We start from the raw sequence: 15213 nt of genomic DNA, 5'->3' as shown, positions 1-15213 counted from the left end.
AAGATCCTATTTCTAAATAAAGTCATATTCTAGCTACCAAGAGTCCTTCAATGTATGAATTTGGAGGGAGCACAATTCAACTCCTAACACATGTGACCCTCCATGGCAGTGGGCAGCCCAGGAGAATGCACAGTGGAGTCAGGTGCAGGGGATGGGGTGAGGCGGGTGAGGTTCTAACTCTTTTAGGTAGGTTCAGTGCTCAGCTGAATTGAGATTTCTACCATCTCTTTTATGAAAAACTTAAACATTTATTAAAATATATTCTGGATACAGAGGATATAAAAATGAATATAGAAATGAATATATAAAAATGAGTGAATGTAGTCCTTGACTACAAGGGAAAAGAGAAACAAACATGTAAACAAATCATTGAAAGGCAATATAATTCATGCAGTAAGAATTCTATATGACAAGAAAAAGGGGGTCCAGGACAGGATTGTCCTGTAATTTTCCTGGAAGGTGGTAACATTAGCATGGAATCTTTGAAGATGGCTAGTGTTCCAGGCAGACAGGAGGCAGAGGCATATCAGTCAGAGGACAAGTACCATAGCATGCAAGTATGCGCCCAGCTTGTTCCGGCTAGATGTGTGAGCTAGGGAGACAGAGGTCAAAGGTAAGTTGGGTCACATATTAAAGGGGTTATCCACAACCTAAGAAAGTGCACTTTTTATCCTATAGCTAAGCCATGGGAAGCTCTTTCTCTACTATTAACCTCTGACCAGACAATGATTTCACTGGTGTAGAAAATGAGGCCAGAGGGGTGGCAGGAGCTAGTATAATGGCTGGCAGATAGCAGGCGCTTGATAAATTCGTGAATGAATGAATGGCTTTTAAGGAGCAGAGTGGAATGAGAGGAGAGACAAGAGTAGGATGAATGAGAAAGCAGAAAAACACAGTCGGGATAATTTACCATAGACCAGGTATAGAGTTGTGAAAGTCTGAATGAACCTCAAAGAAGAGGAGGAATATCTAGGGCCTTAAATGGGTTGAAGGAAGGTGGGAAAGGTGAAAGATGGCCCTAGGGCTGGAGGTCAAGGGAGTTCCTGCCCACTGAGCTCCACTGTCTCTCTGAAGTCTGGCTCCTGAGGGAAAGGAGGGACGAGGCTGTGGAAGCAAGCAGTGAGGTGTGGGGGGAGCTAAGAGCTGGGCATAGCAGCCCCAAGGTCAAAGGGAGATGCTGGGTCATGAGCCAAGCATGGGGATTTGGAAGGCAGGTATAGAAGGAAAAGGGGGTCTGTAGTAGGTGTAGTAGTGTCCTCCCCAAATTCATGTCCACCCAGAACCTAAGAATGTGAACTTGTTTGGATATAGGGTCTTTGTAGATGTAATTAGGTAAGGATTGAGATGAGGTCATTCTAGATTGAAAAGTGAAAGGAAGTGTTCGTTGCTCAGTTGTGTCCTTGTCTTTGTGACCCCATGGATTGTAGCCCACCAGGATCTTCAGTCCATGGAATTCTCCAGGCAAAGAATACTGGATTAGGTAGCCATTCCCTTCTCCAGAGGATCTCATCAGCCCAGAGATCAAACCTGGGTCTCCTGCATTGCAGGCAGATTCTTTACTATCTGAGCCACCACAGAAGCCCATTCACTCTAATGGGCCTTAGATTCAATGACTGGTGTTGTAAGAGACAGAAATGGACCCGCAGGGACGAAAGCCATGTGAAGATGAGGCAGAGATTGGAGTGATGCTGCCACAAGCCAAGAGATGCCAGGAACCACCAAGAGTTGGAAGAGGCAAGGATTTTCCCCTAGAGCTTTCAGAGGGAGCGCAGCACTGCCAACACTTGGATTTTGGACTTCTAGCCACTAGAACTGTGAGACAATAAATTTCCCATTGTTTTAAGACCCCATCCCCACCCCCAGCTCATGGTACTTTGTTACAGCAGCCATAGGACACTAACACAGGGCCAGATCACAAGAGGCTGGGCCAAACAGTCAACCAAGAAAAGGACACCTAGTCAGGGAAGGGGTGAGCTCAGGAGGGGCTGACAGACTTAGCGGGGTTGAGAGCTGAAGGTCTCGAGGAAGAATGAGGGGTTTGGGGAAAAGCTGAAAGGACAAGATTTGCAGCCAGAGGGTGGCATATTTGAAATTAAGGGTTCAGAGGAATGAAGCAGCTCCAGGTACTGTCAGATCAATCTCTCTCAGAGAATGTAAACTCCCTGGTAAACAAACTCACCCTAAACAGGCAAGGTGGTTTTACCCTACCTTGAACCTGCATTTTATTTTATTTTTATTAGTGTTACTTTGAATTTCAATTTTATTTATTTTTGGCCGCGTTGGGCCTTAGTTGCAGCATGCAGGATGTTTTGTTGCAGGGCATGCGGGCACAAATGGTTGTGTTGCGAGAGTTGCCCTGCTGCATATGGGATCCTAGTTCCCCAGTCAGGGATCCAACCCATGTCCCCTGCATTGGAAGCTGAATTCTTAACCACTGGACCACTGGGGAAGTCCCTCAAGTCTGCATTTTTAAATCCAAGCCAAAAGAGGAGCCTACAATTTCTTCCGAAGAATTACTATCAGCTGTCTCCATTTTGTGACATTTCAGACACTGTCTGAGAGTCTGTGCTCTAGGAAGGAGGGTATGTGGACGGGGAAGGGGGCAAGGTGCCCGAATCACAACCCATGCATGGGTGTCCCCAGACTTTCAGAGGGAGGCGCACCCTGGGACTTACAGAAAGGTGTGCAGCTCCTGGGGACCGCTGGGACACTAAGTTGCAGAGAAAACAAAACGCACTAAGATGGCAGTCAGGGTAAACCTAGACTATTTGGAGAAATTCAGAAGGAAAAACCCCAAGCAGAATCTGAAGGCAATTAAGTGACATCTCTAGTGCGTGCCAGAGAAGAGCTGTGTTGCTCTGGGGCCAGGAATCACTCAATTAAATAGCAAAAGCCCAAAGGGAAACAGAGGCCCAGTGCCTCCCCTTCTCAGAAATGAAGCGCAGCTCCCTGGCCTGTCCCCGCCGCCGTGTGCCCTCTGCCCCCAGCTCTGGCACCACCAGCTGCCTGCAGTGTAGCCCTCCTCTCCCTCCTCACCCTGGGCCCCAACATGGATGGGTCCTCTCACCTCTGCTGCTCTCTGGCCCTGCTCCAGGCTGCTCCCTGTCCCCGCCTCCAGGACTTTCTAGCCAAGATGCAAGCGGCTCCCTTCTCCACCTCCTCTCGACATGACCCTAATGTGTGAACGGGAAGGAGCCTTTGTTGAGTGGGAAGTGCAGAGGCAGTGCTGGAGCAACACTGTCTTCCGAGGACAGCAGCTGGGCTGAGAGGGCTCTGATCTCGGGCCCAGCTCCTAAGCCCCTGCTCAGTCCTGCGTGGGCCCTTCTATTTGTCCCCAGAAGTGCCAGGGGCATAGCCCCACACCACCATGTCTTCACATGCTCTATCTCCAGCCCACCCTTCTTTCCCTGCCACACACTGGGCCCCCTTCCTCCTCAACCTCTCCCCAGCTCTTTCTCCAAATGCTCCATGTGAGAGGAACGAGTTGGGGCAGAAGTAATTTAGTTTTCATAGCCCAGTGCCAGGATCAGCCAAGCACTATTTCAAGGCCATGTTTTCCAGATGGGAATGTACTCAATGGAGGCATCTCTTGCTCAGGAGACAGCAGATCTCCTAGAGCATCACATTCATCTCCTCTTGGTACTCATAGCAGTGGGGAGAGAGCAGGCTTCTTCCCCTCTCCCTGGGCTTCTCCCCTTTCAGATCTGGTTTTCAGCCAGCTCTCCCATGTGAGAAGAGCCAGAGGCTGGGGACCTGGTAAGGCAAAGTGGAAGAATACGTCAAAGAGCAGTGAATTTCTAGGTCATAAGCTGTCTGGATGGCATGGAGGGGTGATTATTTTGAGTCACCATTAGTGAAATATTTATTGAGCTGTGAAGGGAAATGCTGCAGAGTAAAGCAGAGAACTAACAACTGAATTAAAAGCTAGGAATTCTTGTCCTCACACCATTGCCTCGCTGCAAGGGATGGGTAAGTCCTTTGCCCTCCAGTTAAGAGAGAACCTGTAGTTGAACCTCACATCCTGAAGAGGAGGAAGTGGAAAGTCTGCAGTACCCCCCAGCTGCAGTTCCAGACAGACTGAGGCAAGGATGACATCAGGGACCTGCCCAGGGTCTGCCCTCTGTCTTGCCCAGCACTAATTGGTTTGGGAAACCTTGGACCTGTTTGACCCACAGAGAAGCCACTGGCTTTCCTTCCGAGTAGCCCTAAGAGTGGCAGCCTCAGGTGGACATTAGGAGACTGGGCCAACCCCGAGCAGGAAACAGAAAGACAGCTGAGATGATTAAGGGACCATCTGCAGGGGTGGGACAAGAGGTACTGAGGCAGCTAGAGCAACGGCAGGAAGCTGTTCCCACCACAGGCCTGAGAGGGTGTTCTCAGGACCCAGGGAGAGTGAGTGGAACAAATACCCCATACTCTTTCTGAAGGCTTCTGATCTCCTCCTGAAGCTTCCTGTTCATCCAACCCAAACTGAAAGGCAGAGGACAAGGAGCCTTGTGATAGAGGTGAGTCTCCTGAAGCACAGAGGGAGCCTTGGGTTGGGAACAAAGCGAAGTCACAAGCCAGCAGAGGGGGCATTGTGGACTGCACACTCCAGCAGAAAGAGCAAGCCCTCCAGAGCCAGTAGTGAAGATGGTTTCTTATTTGCTTGCTTGTAGCTGTGTGATCTTGGGCAAGTCACTGCATTCTCTGGGCTTGATTTTCTCCTTGGGACTAAGTATACCTTCTTATTAGAGTGGTTGTGGGGATTAAATGAGGTGCTGGTGTAAAAGCATCAGCAATTTACTGGGTGTTTATTGTTTATCAAGGTCAGTTTCCCTTCCTTTCAGAGTCCCCCCTTCCAAGCTCTGATGAAAAGAGGCACTGGGGCAGAATGGGATGGAGAAAATATATAAACTTCAGATTTGGACACTGGCTCCACAGCTCTTAGCTGTATGACCTTGGGCAAATCATGTATCCTCTCTAATTTGTTTTCTTAGTAGTTAAAAAGCAATATGCAGCTCATAAAGTTGTTGTGAGGATTAGAAATTATTTAGGGCATCTAGTAAGGTATTGGGTTCATCGTGGTACATGGGCCCTTAAGTCAGATTAACTCAAATCCAAAGTTCCTACTTGTTAACTATGTGACCATGCACAAGTTTTTGGATCTGTCTGAGCCTCAGTTTCTTTATCTATAAAACCGGGATAATAGGCACCTTTCTCTTAGAGTCACAATAATGAAATGAAGTAACGGGCATACAATCTACCAGGCAAATGGTCCACCCTCAAAAGTTTGCTACTGTTATTGATTGTTATTGATATCACTCTTGCAATATTTCTTTCCCCAATCAACCATCCAAACTATCTGTCTATTCAGATACCAGTATCTTCACTGGAGAAAAGCAAGTAGGGCTTGGGAGGAGGTTAGACATACAGCTCAGCTAGAGGTTTCAGGGCAGGAAATGGCTCGGTCTAATTGACAAATGCCTTGTCCAGCAGACATATACAGACAAGAGGTTCGGTTCAGCCTGTAATTCTCCCTGACAGGTCACCCAGGCAACAGGAAGGACTGTCCTGCTATCCCATCCTCACCCCCCACCCCCACCCCAGATTGCCTGATTCCTTGATGTGACTCTGACTGGCTTTCAGCTAGATGAAAACAGAGGGAAAGGGATTGTATGGTACAATGAACCTGGAACTGTATTCCCCCAATAAAAATTTGCTGAACAGTTATCTTGTACAAGGCACCATTGGAGACTTAATGTAACTAGCCCTCATCAATTTCAACAATTTTATGAAATTAGTGTTGTTGGAATAGTAATATTAGTAATATTGGAAGTTGGAGCCCAGAGAGGTTAGGGAACTTGGCCAGCATCACACCAATGATAATTGATGAAGTCCTCCTTTGAAATCAGGTCTGATTGTTCCCAAAGCATGGCCCATGTGTTGAACATCAGTGGAAGGGGTTGAGAAAAGGATGGAAAGACAGGGGTAAGGAATAATCCTGAAACAGATGTGAGCAGTGTGGTCTGCCTACCCTGGTCATTTCCCTAGGGGGGCTGGATACAGAAGACCTCTGGGGTCCTTCCCCTCTGATACCTTGTGAACCAAACCCTCACTCCCTGGACTGTGGAGGGGAGAGAGAACCATCCTCTGTTTCCCAGGCTCCAGAAATTCACCTTCTTTCCTCTTCCCCTTCTCAGTCCCTTGGGCCCTTGATCGCTTTTCCTACCCTGAGTCTCAGAAAGCCTCATAGCTAATGATTTCCTATGCTAATTATCTTCAAGCTGTGTCCCAGAGGATGCCTGGAGAGCAAGGGTGGGCTTTCAGACAGAACTGAGGGGAAACTTTCTTTCATCACGCACCCACATGCTTTGGGCACTTAATCTGCCATTCTATCAGGCTGGTTTGTGGTCTCTGGTGCTGGCTGAAGGGTAAAGTGTTGTGGGGAGGGGTAACCAGACCCCTACAACCTCAGTCCACCCCTTCAGAGCAAGGGTGCTCTTCTTGGAATCTCTGTAGCCAGGACAAGACCAGAGACGCAGGAGGCCCCCCATGGAGTTGCCTGGGAGGGGAAGCATATGGCCCTGTGCCCCTCAGAACTGGACCCCAAGGCTGTGTTCTAAGTTTTTTCACTGATTCCACAATCAACTATGGAGCACTTCGTCCATGTGAGGGCCAAATCTGACAGCATCCTGCCTTCAAATTGCTTCAGTCTAGTAGGAGTGATAAAACATGTATATGGCCCCAAAATGCCGAGGCATGAAAGTTATCCAGACCTGTCTGTGGCACTCATGAGAGTTACAGAGGATCAGAGGAGGGAGAGATGGCTGGTTGGCAGTGGGAGGAGGGGGCTGCTTACATAGTGCTCACCCTGGGCCAGCCAGAGTTCTCAGTGCTTTGCATACAGTCACTCTTTTAATCCGCACAACTACGCTGCCATTTTACAGAAGAGAAAACAGGCATGGAGAGGCTGATGACTTTCCCAAGGGCCCAAAACTGGTAAGTGGATTTGATCAGGTTGGGTGGTGCTCTTAACCCCTAGGTTATTCTGCCTGCTTCTGCCCTGTCCTCATGTCTCACTGCCTAATTGTCAACACGCAGTTATAGAAATGAGCACTAATGTCTTCACTGCCGCTCTTATATTCAGTGTTAAAAAAAAAATCACTGTATCTGCAGGCATGTTCCTATGTGTTATTGCTGGATTATAAGCTACAAAGAATCTCATTCAGCTACACTTACTGAGTGTCTGCCAAGAGCCAGACACTGTTGTAGCTGCTTTTGCATATTCTAGGTCAATTTACTTCTTGCAACAGCCGTGGGAAATAATGCCAATTTCCCCTATTTTCGAGAGGAGGAAAATGGAAGACAGACAGGAAAGAGACTTGCTACACCAATACTTGTGGAACTAAGCTTTGGACACCCTTCTTCTAACACCAACTTACTACTTTAAATTTTAAAGATTAACATTAATACTGTTGATCTTTACACTATGGAACCCCATTCAGCACAGCCTAGAATGAGTATCCTTTTCATCGGCTTTTGTTTGTTTGTTTTTGCATGTAAGACAGGCTTTTTTTTTTTTTTTAGAACTAGCATCTTAACTCAACATTAAAGAGCATGGAACATGAGCATCTTAACTCTTAACATTAAAGAACATGAAACATTTGGCTCTGAGTTTAAGTTTTCTATTACTGTAGATATGTAAACTTGGGAGACTCTCCTCAAATCTTTGAACCTCGGTTTCCTCATCTAGTAAATGGGGATTATAATAACCGACCCCATAATGGTACTGTGAAGCTTACATTCAACAGCATACAGAAAGTGCCAAGAACTGTGCATGGCATCCAGCGAATGGTAGCTATTCTTTATGGAGAGCTGCAGAGCATGGATGCAGTAAACACATATTGGGGTAAGGGCTTTTACACAGTAACCTAACACATATCATTTCATCCCATCAGTAAACCTGTGAGATAGATGTTCCCATTTAGGAGATAGATTGCTCACAAATAGTAACTGACACAGCAAACTTTCACATGCATGACTCAGGACTGTCCATCCTAGGGCCCTTCCATCATCTATACCAATGGCCATGTTGGTCCTACCATCCAGGGAAAGGTTGGGAGATTCCTATGATGGGACAGATGCCTAGAGGTGCTTTATAAACAAAAGGACCACAAAACACCAGTGGTGATTGTATGGAGCTTCTTGCCTGTTGTGAAGACAGAGTAATCCCTCTAAGACACACTTACCAAGGTGTTCCCAGACACATCAACCCCATGAGATGTTTTAGGAAAAAAAAAGAGGGAGTCGGTTCTTGACCAAATTTATTTGGCTGTAGCCTGTCCAGCCTCATAGAAAGCCACTTGTTTTGCTTATAAGTTCTGGCTTAGAAAATTCCTAGATCTTCAGCTTCAGAGAAGACAATGGCAACCCACTCCAGTACTCTTGCCTGGAAAATCCCAGGGACAGCGGAGCCTGGTAGGCTGCCGTCCATGGGGTCGCACAAAGTCGGACACGACTGAAATGACTTAGCAGTAGCAGCAGCAGATCTTCAGCTTGGTTAGAAATTCTCTATCTGGAATCTAGCCATTGGGTTCAGGTGTATGGTGGTTTTGAGTGAAGGTTTATTGGTTAAGCTATTGATGACAGCCTACCCACCCCACCCCCCGGAGGGGCTGCGGGAAGATAAGACCATGAAGTGAGGAGGTTCCTGCTTCACCTAATGGGAGCCGTATCTGGCATTAACTGTGTGAGCCCTGTGGTCCAGAGTGCATCTTTGTGAGGTTGGCTTTACTTGCTGACCTTCTCCTAGTCAGTGCCCTTACCAGTTGCCTTCTATCCTTTACTTGGTATAGTAGATGTTCTCTGCCATCCTGAGTACCTGTCTTGGGGTCCTAGGTCCATGGGGATCCTCATGCATGGAGATCCTAGACTCCCACATCCTTTAACTTGGAAAATTACAATGTACATAATATTTTAGTTGATCATGCATCTCTTTATCCTATAATACCTATAAATATCCTAAAACTCACCTTGGGAAACATTGTCTTCGTGAAAGAAATCCCAAGTACCATTGTCTTAATGGAAGAGATCCCAAGTTTCAAAAACCTCTTAATGAGCCTCCATTTCTGAGTAATCAATAAAAAGGCATTAAGGCTTACCATGGGCAAGGTCCCATGGGACAACGTGGAGAATGTGGGAGGCTGCAGAGCTGTACTTAGCCCCAGAGCCTGCCCTCAAGGAATCCACAGCCTGATGGAGGGAGGGAATGCACCACTGAGGCTCAAGGAGGACAAGTGTGGTGTGGTGCCAAAGGTCAGGTCAGAAGGGCCCTGGTGGTGTTCTAGGAGATGTACCCAGGGGAAGGCCAGGAGAGAAAAGGAGTTGGGTGGCAGACTGGTGGTGAAGGTCCAGGCACCAAGGGTGTTCCTTCAAAGAAGAAGAGGAAAGGCAACCCAGTTTGGAACCAAAGAAAGCAATCCCAAGTGAGGCTGAGAACTCAGCCAGGTATGCCATCAGGTGTGGAGGAGGAGACTTGGCAGGGTCCCGCTGAGCGAGTGGCAGAGTGGTGGAAGAGCAGCCACCACCAAAGCCCCGCACAGAAGGAGCATCCATGAATAAGACGTCTTGGCTGCTCCCAGGGACGGGGGAGGCGGTGGGAAGCTGGTCCCAAGAGAGCAGTCTGGGGGAGAGCTGGCTGGGCCCAGCTCAGAAAGTTCTGACTCTAGAATCATAAAGCAGTGGGTAGGAAGAAGTGGCTTACATTGGTTGTCCCTAACACTGTCCTGTGCACTTCCCTGTGGACCAGAAAACAAAACAAAACTCAATCTGAACTTCACTTCATTCTGAGAGTTAAACACTGGAGTTAGTCATCCAATAAATATTTATGGAGCACCTGCTCTGTGAAAGATAGTACACTGGCCTCCCCTGGGTCTCCATCCTTCAGAGGAGAGAAGGCTGGGGTCAAAGCCATGCATGGGTCACAACAGCTTTTAGCGCCAGTCAATGCTTAAGGGGCACTGGATGGACTGTATCAGCCACAGGGCCTGCATTCATCTTCTCATTTGTCCATTCCGAGCCAGGAGCTGCAATCTGACTTCAGGCAGGGAGAAAGTCTCTCTGGTGGTCAGAGTGGGCTTCATTCCATTCTGCCAGCTGATACGAAGGTGCATGAAGGACAAGGAAATTAAAACTATAAAACCTCATGTACGTGCTTTTGACAGAACCGAGGACCACTGCCACCTATTGGGTGTTAGGAGACAGAGAATACGTTACAGAGGTGGTGTGCGGAGCAGATGTGAATGGTGATGGAGAGGGAGGGCGTTTCTTGAGTAGAAGAGAAACGAGTGGGTTTAGTGCTAGCTCACAGCGCACTGTGAATAATCTTGGCTATATGCAGAGGTACAAGCCTTTCATAGGCCCATCACGTGTCATATGTGAGCTAGAGGGAAAAAAGGTGAGTAGCCTAGGCTTGAGAAGCCTGGGCTGGAGAAGAGGAAGAGGTTGTAACACACCCAAGTCCTGCTAAGGAGTCTGGCCCTTACTGGGGAGTCATTGAGGGTCCACTGGAAGATGCTACACAGAGCAGGATATCTTACCTTTGCCCTTTAGGAAGAGCTTGCTGGTGTCCATTCTAAGAAGGCCTGGGAGGCCTAGTGAGACCAGAGGCAGGGACTCAGGCTGGGCTCAAACCAAGACTTGAGGATGGCTTCAGTTCAGGCCTATGGAGACTGGGTCATCCTTCAAGGGTGGAAGAAAAATTTGGTTTTGATGAAAAAGTGATCTTGTGTTTGGGGGCCAAAAATAGACCAGGCCCACCTGGACTCCAGTCTCTGGGACCCTAGCCACACAGTACTCCATCTCTTTCCTATAAACTCTCTCTCACTACTTTCAAACACTATTTTGGGGAGCAGCCAATCTTGGATCCTGTAAAGAGGAGGAAAAGCAGCCCTTCCAGAGGGGAGGAGAATAAAGGAAAAGAGAGGAGAAAAAGCTGCTGAGAGAGGAGGAGGAGGAATCGGTGGAGGTCTGCCCCTCCAGATTTGCTCCTGGGCCAAGAGCAGGGTGTGGCTCAGTATAAATTGTAGAACAGACTCTGGGACTGGAGCTCTGGAGCGTTGTCCAGAGCACTTTGCCAGTGCTCAGGCAGCCCTGAGCCTGGGGGTCCCTCGGGGACAGAGACAGACAGTCACGTCTGTTGACTGTGTTTGGAGTGATGGGAGGATGGCAGGCAGTGACAATAGCCTTGGAAGCAGAGCTAGTTCAGCTGGACTGGGAACCAGGGGAGGGATGTGCTAGAAAAGAATGAAGTACTGATGATTCAAAATGAAGTTAGGGGGATGGTTGGGGGAGTGAGAAGGGGTGGCGGGTGGATAGCTGGCTTCAAAGCATTTACCGTGCAGACAGTCTGGGCATGGACCAGATGAGTGGCAGATGCAATTACATTTCCCATCCATGAACTGTGAGCTGCCCCGCGGAGCGCCTTGCAGATGCATCTACTGGGACTCAATGGGTCAGACCCTTCTGTTGACAAACAAGCTAGGATCAAAGCCCAGTGCCTTGAAATCGAGGGTGGAGAATGCAGGTTTCAAGCCCCTTCTGCTCAGGCACGAGGACCATGTAAATTTGGCAGTGCTTTCCAGCTGCTCAGCACTTAGTCTGATCTCTCTTCCCAGACCCACAGGGATGAAAGCAAATGAGAATTTCAGAAGCCCCCAGTCCGCCCAGACCTGAGGGTGGAACTAGACCCACCATCTACCCAGAGCTCTTCATAGCCAAAGCTGGGACGGATCCAGGGCTTGGGAGCAGTGACAGGCAGGGCTTGAGGAGCCTCAGCCACAGTTTCCCACGCCCTCCTTGCCCTGGGCTGCAACTCTGCTCCTGCAGCCCAACTGGTAGCTGCTAGCTGCATGTGGCTATTTCCACTGAAATTAATTAAAATTGAATACTGCAATTCAAAATTTAGTTCCTCGGTCAGGCTAGCCACATTTCAGGTGACCAATAACCACATGGTTACCATGTTGGACAGCCAGCTAGAGAACACTTTCACCATGGCAGAAAGTTCCATTGGATAAGCTGGTGACATCTAAAAGTAACGACATCAGCATAAGAATGAATGCCACATCTCTTATACCCTGCACAGAAGAGGGTTCCCTGGCTCATGTGGTCCCCTTTCTCCAGTAGAGCGCTTCCTCCTCACTCTGGGCCCCTCCTCCTCAGACTCTGGGCACCCTCCTTTCCCATTCTCGCCAACAGTTCCTGAGCAGTGATACCTCTCTTGCCTGCTGACCTCCAGGTGGCCCCCCGCCCCTCCTTGGCCCTGGCCCCGAGGCTCTTCTTCCATGAAAGTGGGGCACAGGAGAATTGTGTGTAACAAGAATTGTAACAAGTATGGTTTCCCTGGTGGCTCAGCTGTAAAGAACCCACCTGCCAACACAGAGACCCAGGTTTGAGCCCTAGGTCGGGAAGATCCTCTGGAGGAGGAAATGGCAACCCACTCCAATATTCTTGCCTGGAGAATCCCATGAACAGAGGAGCCTGGTGGGCTACAGTCCAAGAGGTCTCAAAAAAGTCAAACACGACTGAGCAACTAAACAACAACAAATCGCAATGCAGGGTGTATGTCCTGGGCGTCTGCCTTTGTTCTTACCCTGGTGACCTGGGCTGGACCTAAGGCTCCCTGTACTCACCTCATCTGAGCCCAGACCTTGTCCTCTCCTCAGAGTATTCCCCAGGCCCCTGGAGCAACTCTCCCCTAGGCCAAGAGCTTCCACAGTTCTCCTAGTGCTCCAAGTCAGACCTTACTTGACTCCCCCTTCCAGATATCTTCCCCACACAGCCCCCTGCTCCTAAGGCTAAGGAAGGGGCAGGTATGAAGGCTAAACCAAGGTGGGATGTTGTCCTAAGCCTTTCAGTTCTCATCAATTGGTTTATTTCTCAGGTGGCTCTTTCCCATCCTCTATCAAATGTCCTGGGTGACTGGCGGCACATGGCCTAGATTGTTGATGGATCACCAAATCCATTTCACCTCCTTCCTAGACACACAGCTACGCTTCACTTTCCAGCTTCCCTGGCAGTTTAGCTCATCCTTGGGAATGAGTTCTGGACAATGGTGTGTGAGGCAGTGCGCATCCAACCCTGACCACAGAGATGTCCCAGGTCAGTCTCTGTCTGTGTTCTCTCCTTACCAGCAGACGCTGGGACACAGGACAACCTTGTGCTGAACATGGCAAAGCCAGGGCCACCTGGACCCTTGAGTAACTGTGTAGAACAGAACTCCTCCCCCACAACCTGGGCCTGTGTTAGAGTGAGAGGGACGTTCACACATGCACACATTTGTCCACGGGGGTGCTTCACATCTGACTAGAGGTGTTCCTCTGGGCTCCCAGCTCCCTGTGCTATTTCCGGTTAACAGGCAGGGCATGTCTGCCTCGAGGCTCTGTGGATGAAGGAATTTTTCAGTCCCCAGCCATTTCCCTGCCCATGTCACCTTTCAAGTGCGCCTATAAATTGCTTTGGACAATCTCTCTCCGGTCCTCAGGCTAGAAAGACCATTTCTGCTCCTGCAGGTTGGTTAATGACTTGGCTCCTGCCAATTGGCAAGCTTCTTCCTCTCTCACTGTTGAAAAATGAGCTGAGTGATGGGCAGGGGAGGGAGCAAGGACCTCAGTTGAGAGCAGCCCCCTGTCTCTAAAGTATGGAAAGAGGTCCCTAAATTCCTCTCTCCCCGCAATCCTTGCAGGTAGAAGCCTCTGGGTCAGCAATCTTTGATTTAAATTGCAGATCAGATTTGAAGCTCACAAGGACCCTGTTTGATTTGACAAAGATGCCCAATGCACTGCCAACAGAAGGCCTTCCTCCTACCATCTGGCAACTTTCAGCTGCCCCACCCCAGGGCTGACAGCTGGTGACAGTCTCCATAGACCGTGTCGTGGGTCTGGGGTTTCCCCACTTCCACTGCTCTCTGCTTCCTCCTAGATGGGGTCTTCATTGAGGCATATGTTCCAACTAAAGACAGCTCAGTCCAAACAGCATTCAAAGGAGTTTCTTTAACTAAAAGGGCTTTAGTCAAGTGTTTATCAAGACATAAATGAACAGCTGCCTCCCGCCTTGAGCCTGATGCCTGGATTATTCATTCCTTTTGGCTTTCAGATCCTCCTTTTGGATCCAATGGAAGCTGCTCCTTCCACAGCCACCTTAGACTGTAATGTCCTCCCAGCGGCATGCCCCCCACCCTGGTCTCCCCAGTATTTTCCTTGTTTAGGCTGGGTAGGCGTGTCTCTCTCTTCTCCAGTCCCTTTCTTTCCTGTCCTCTGGACAGAGTCTCTGGAACACTACTTCAGGCTTCTCTCACTTCTAGCTAATTCCTTTCCCCTTCTTGTCCCAGCATCCTTAAACTCATTTTGTTGGCTCCTCTCCATTTTACTGAACTTTCCTTAAAATATCTCCTTCCTGTTTATCTATCTCTATTCCACCATGCTCTAAAAAGTACGCAGATTTTGTCTTTAGCAGCATCCCTGTTTCTGCGTGGCACCCAGGGCTACCTCTTTCTTTCCTTGTCACAGCATCCACCTTGTCCAGTCTCCAGCCCTCAGGAGTTATTGGACACATGATTTACTCACTGTGCAACACGTGCCAGGCACTGTGTTAATGCATCACCAGCATTTTTTCACTTCATCCTCACAACGCCTCATGATAGTAGCTACTATTATCCCATTTTAGAGGTGAGAACACTGAGGGAGGCCCAGGGAGATTGAGTCACTCACCTAGGGTCACACACTTTCAGTGGGAATAGGGATTCCGATTAAACTCTGTCATGCTGTCTACTCAACTCCTCCTAACACACATCTCAAATCAACAAACATTTAGCAAAAGCTAGGTTTGGAGAGGGTGCTTGGAGAGGAAACAAAGAGAAATATAACAAGATTTTGTCCATGCCCTACAAGGGGTCCACTTAATGCCAGCCAGAAACAGATGTGTAAATACATGTAATGCTTGGAACCTGAAATGGATAAACATAACTGCAGTGTCCTGAGAACACAGGAGAAGGAATAACTATTGTCATGACCCATATGAAGCCCTTTCAAGAAGGTCTTGTTTATCTAAACAAAAATCTAAAGATAGATGAGAGTATATTTCAGGGAAGGATCCTTCAGTCACAGCAGGAAAGTGGGAATTGTTGCAGAGCATCTTAGATGTTTAACTCTTGGGTTCTGGGTCAGATTCTTGATT

General features: G+C 48.5%; 1 long non-coding RNA gene across 2 annotated transcripts in view; it reads right to left on the bottom strand.

Moving 5' to 3' along the window:
* Positions 1–255: 255 nt before the first annotated feature.
* The window catches only part of LOC129654982 (uncharacterized), a 37054-nt gene continuing 22096 nt past the window's right edge, over positions 256–15213 (bottom strand). The window contains exons 2-4 of one of the 2 annotated variants that reach the window (XR_008715691.1): positions 10581–10722; positions 3068–3173; positions 256–592 (exon numbers count right to left, since the gene is read on the bottom strand). This is a non-coding gene — a long non-coding RNA (uncharacterized LOC129654982). Of the gene's footprint in view, positions 593–3067; positions 3174–9818; positions 10138–10580; positions 10723–15213 lie in introns of those variants that run through there. The other variant, XR_008715690.1, reaches the window with a different exon arrangement.

Source organism: Bubalus kerabau, chromosome 6 (assembly GCF_029407905.1).
Source record: "Bubalus kerabau isolate K-KA32 ecotype Philippines breed swamp buffalo chromosome 6, PCC_UOA_SB_1v2, whole genome shotgun sequence".
NCBI classification, from domain to species: domain Eukaryota; kingdom Metazoa; phylum Chordata; class Mammalia; order Artiodactyla; family Bovidae; genus Bubalus; species Bubalus kerabau.
The sequence above is the reverse complement of the archived record's forward strand: the minus strand, read 5'-3'. Positions and strand labels throughout refer to the sequence as shown.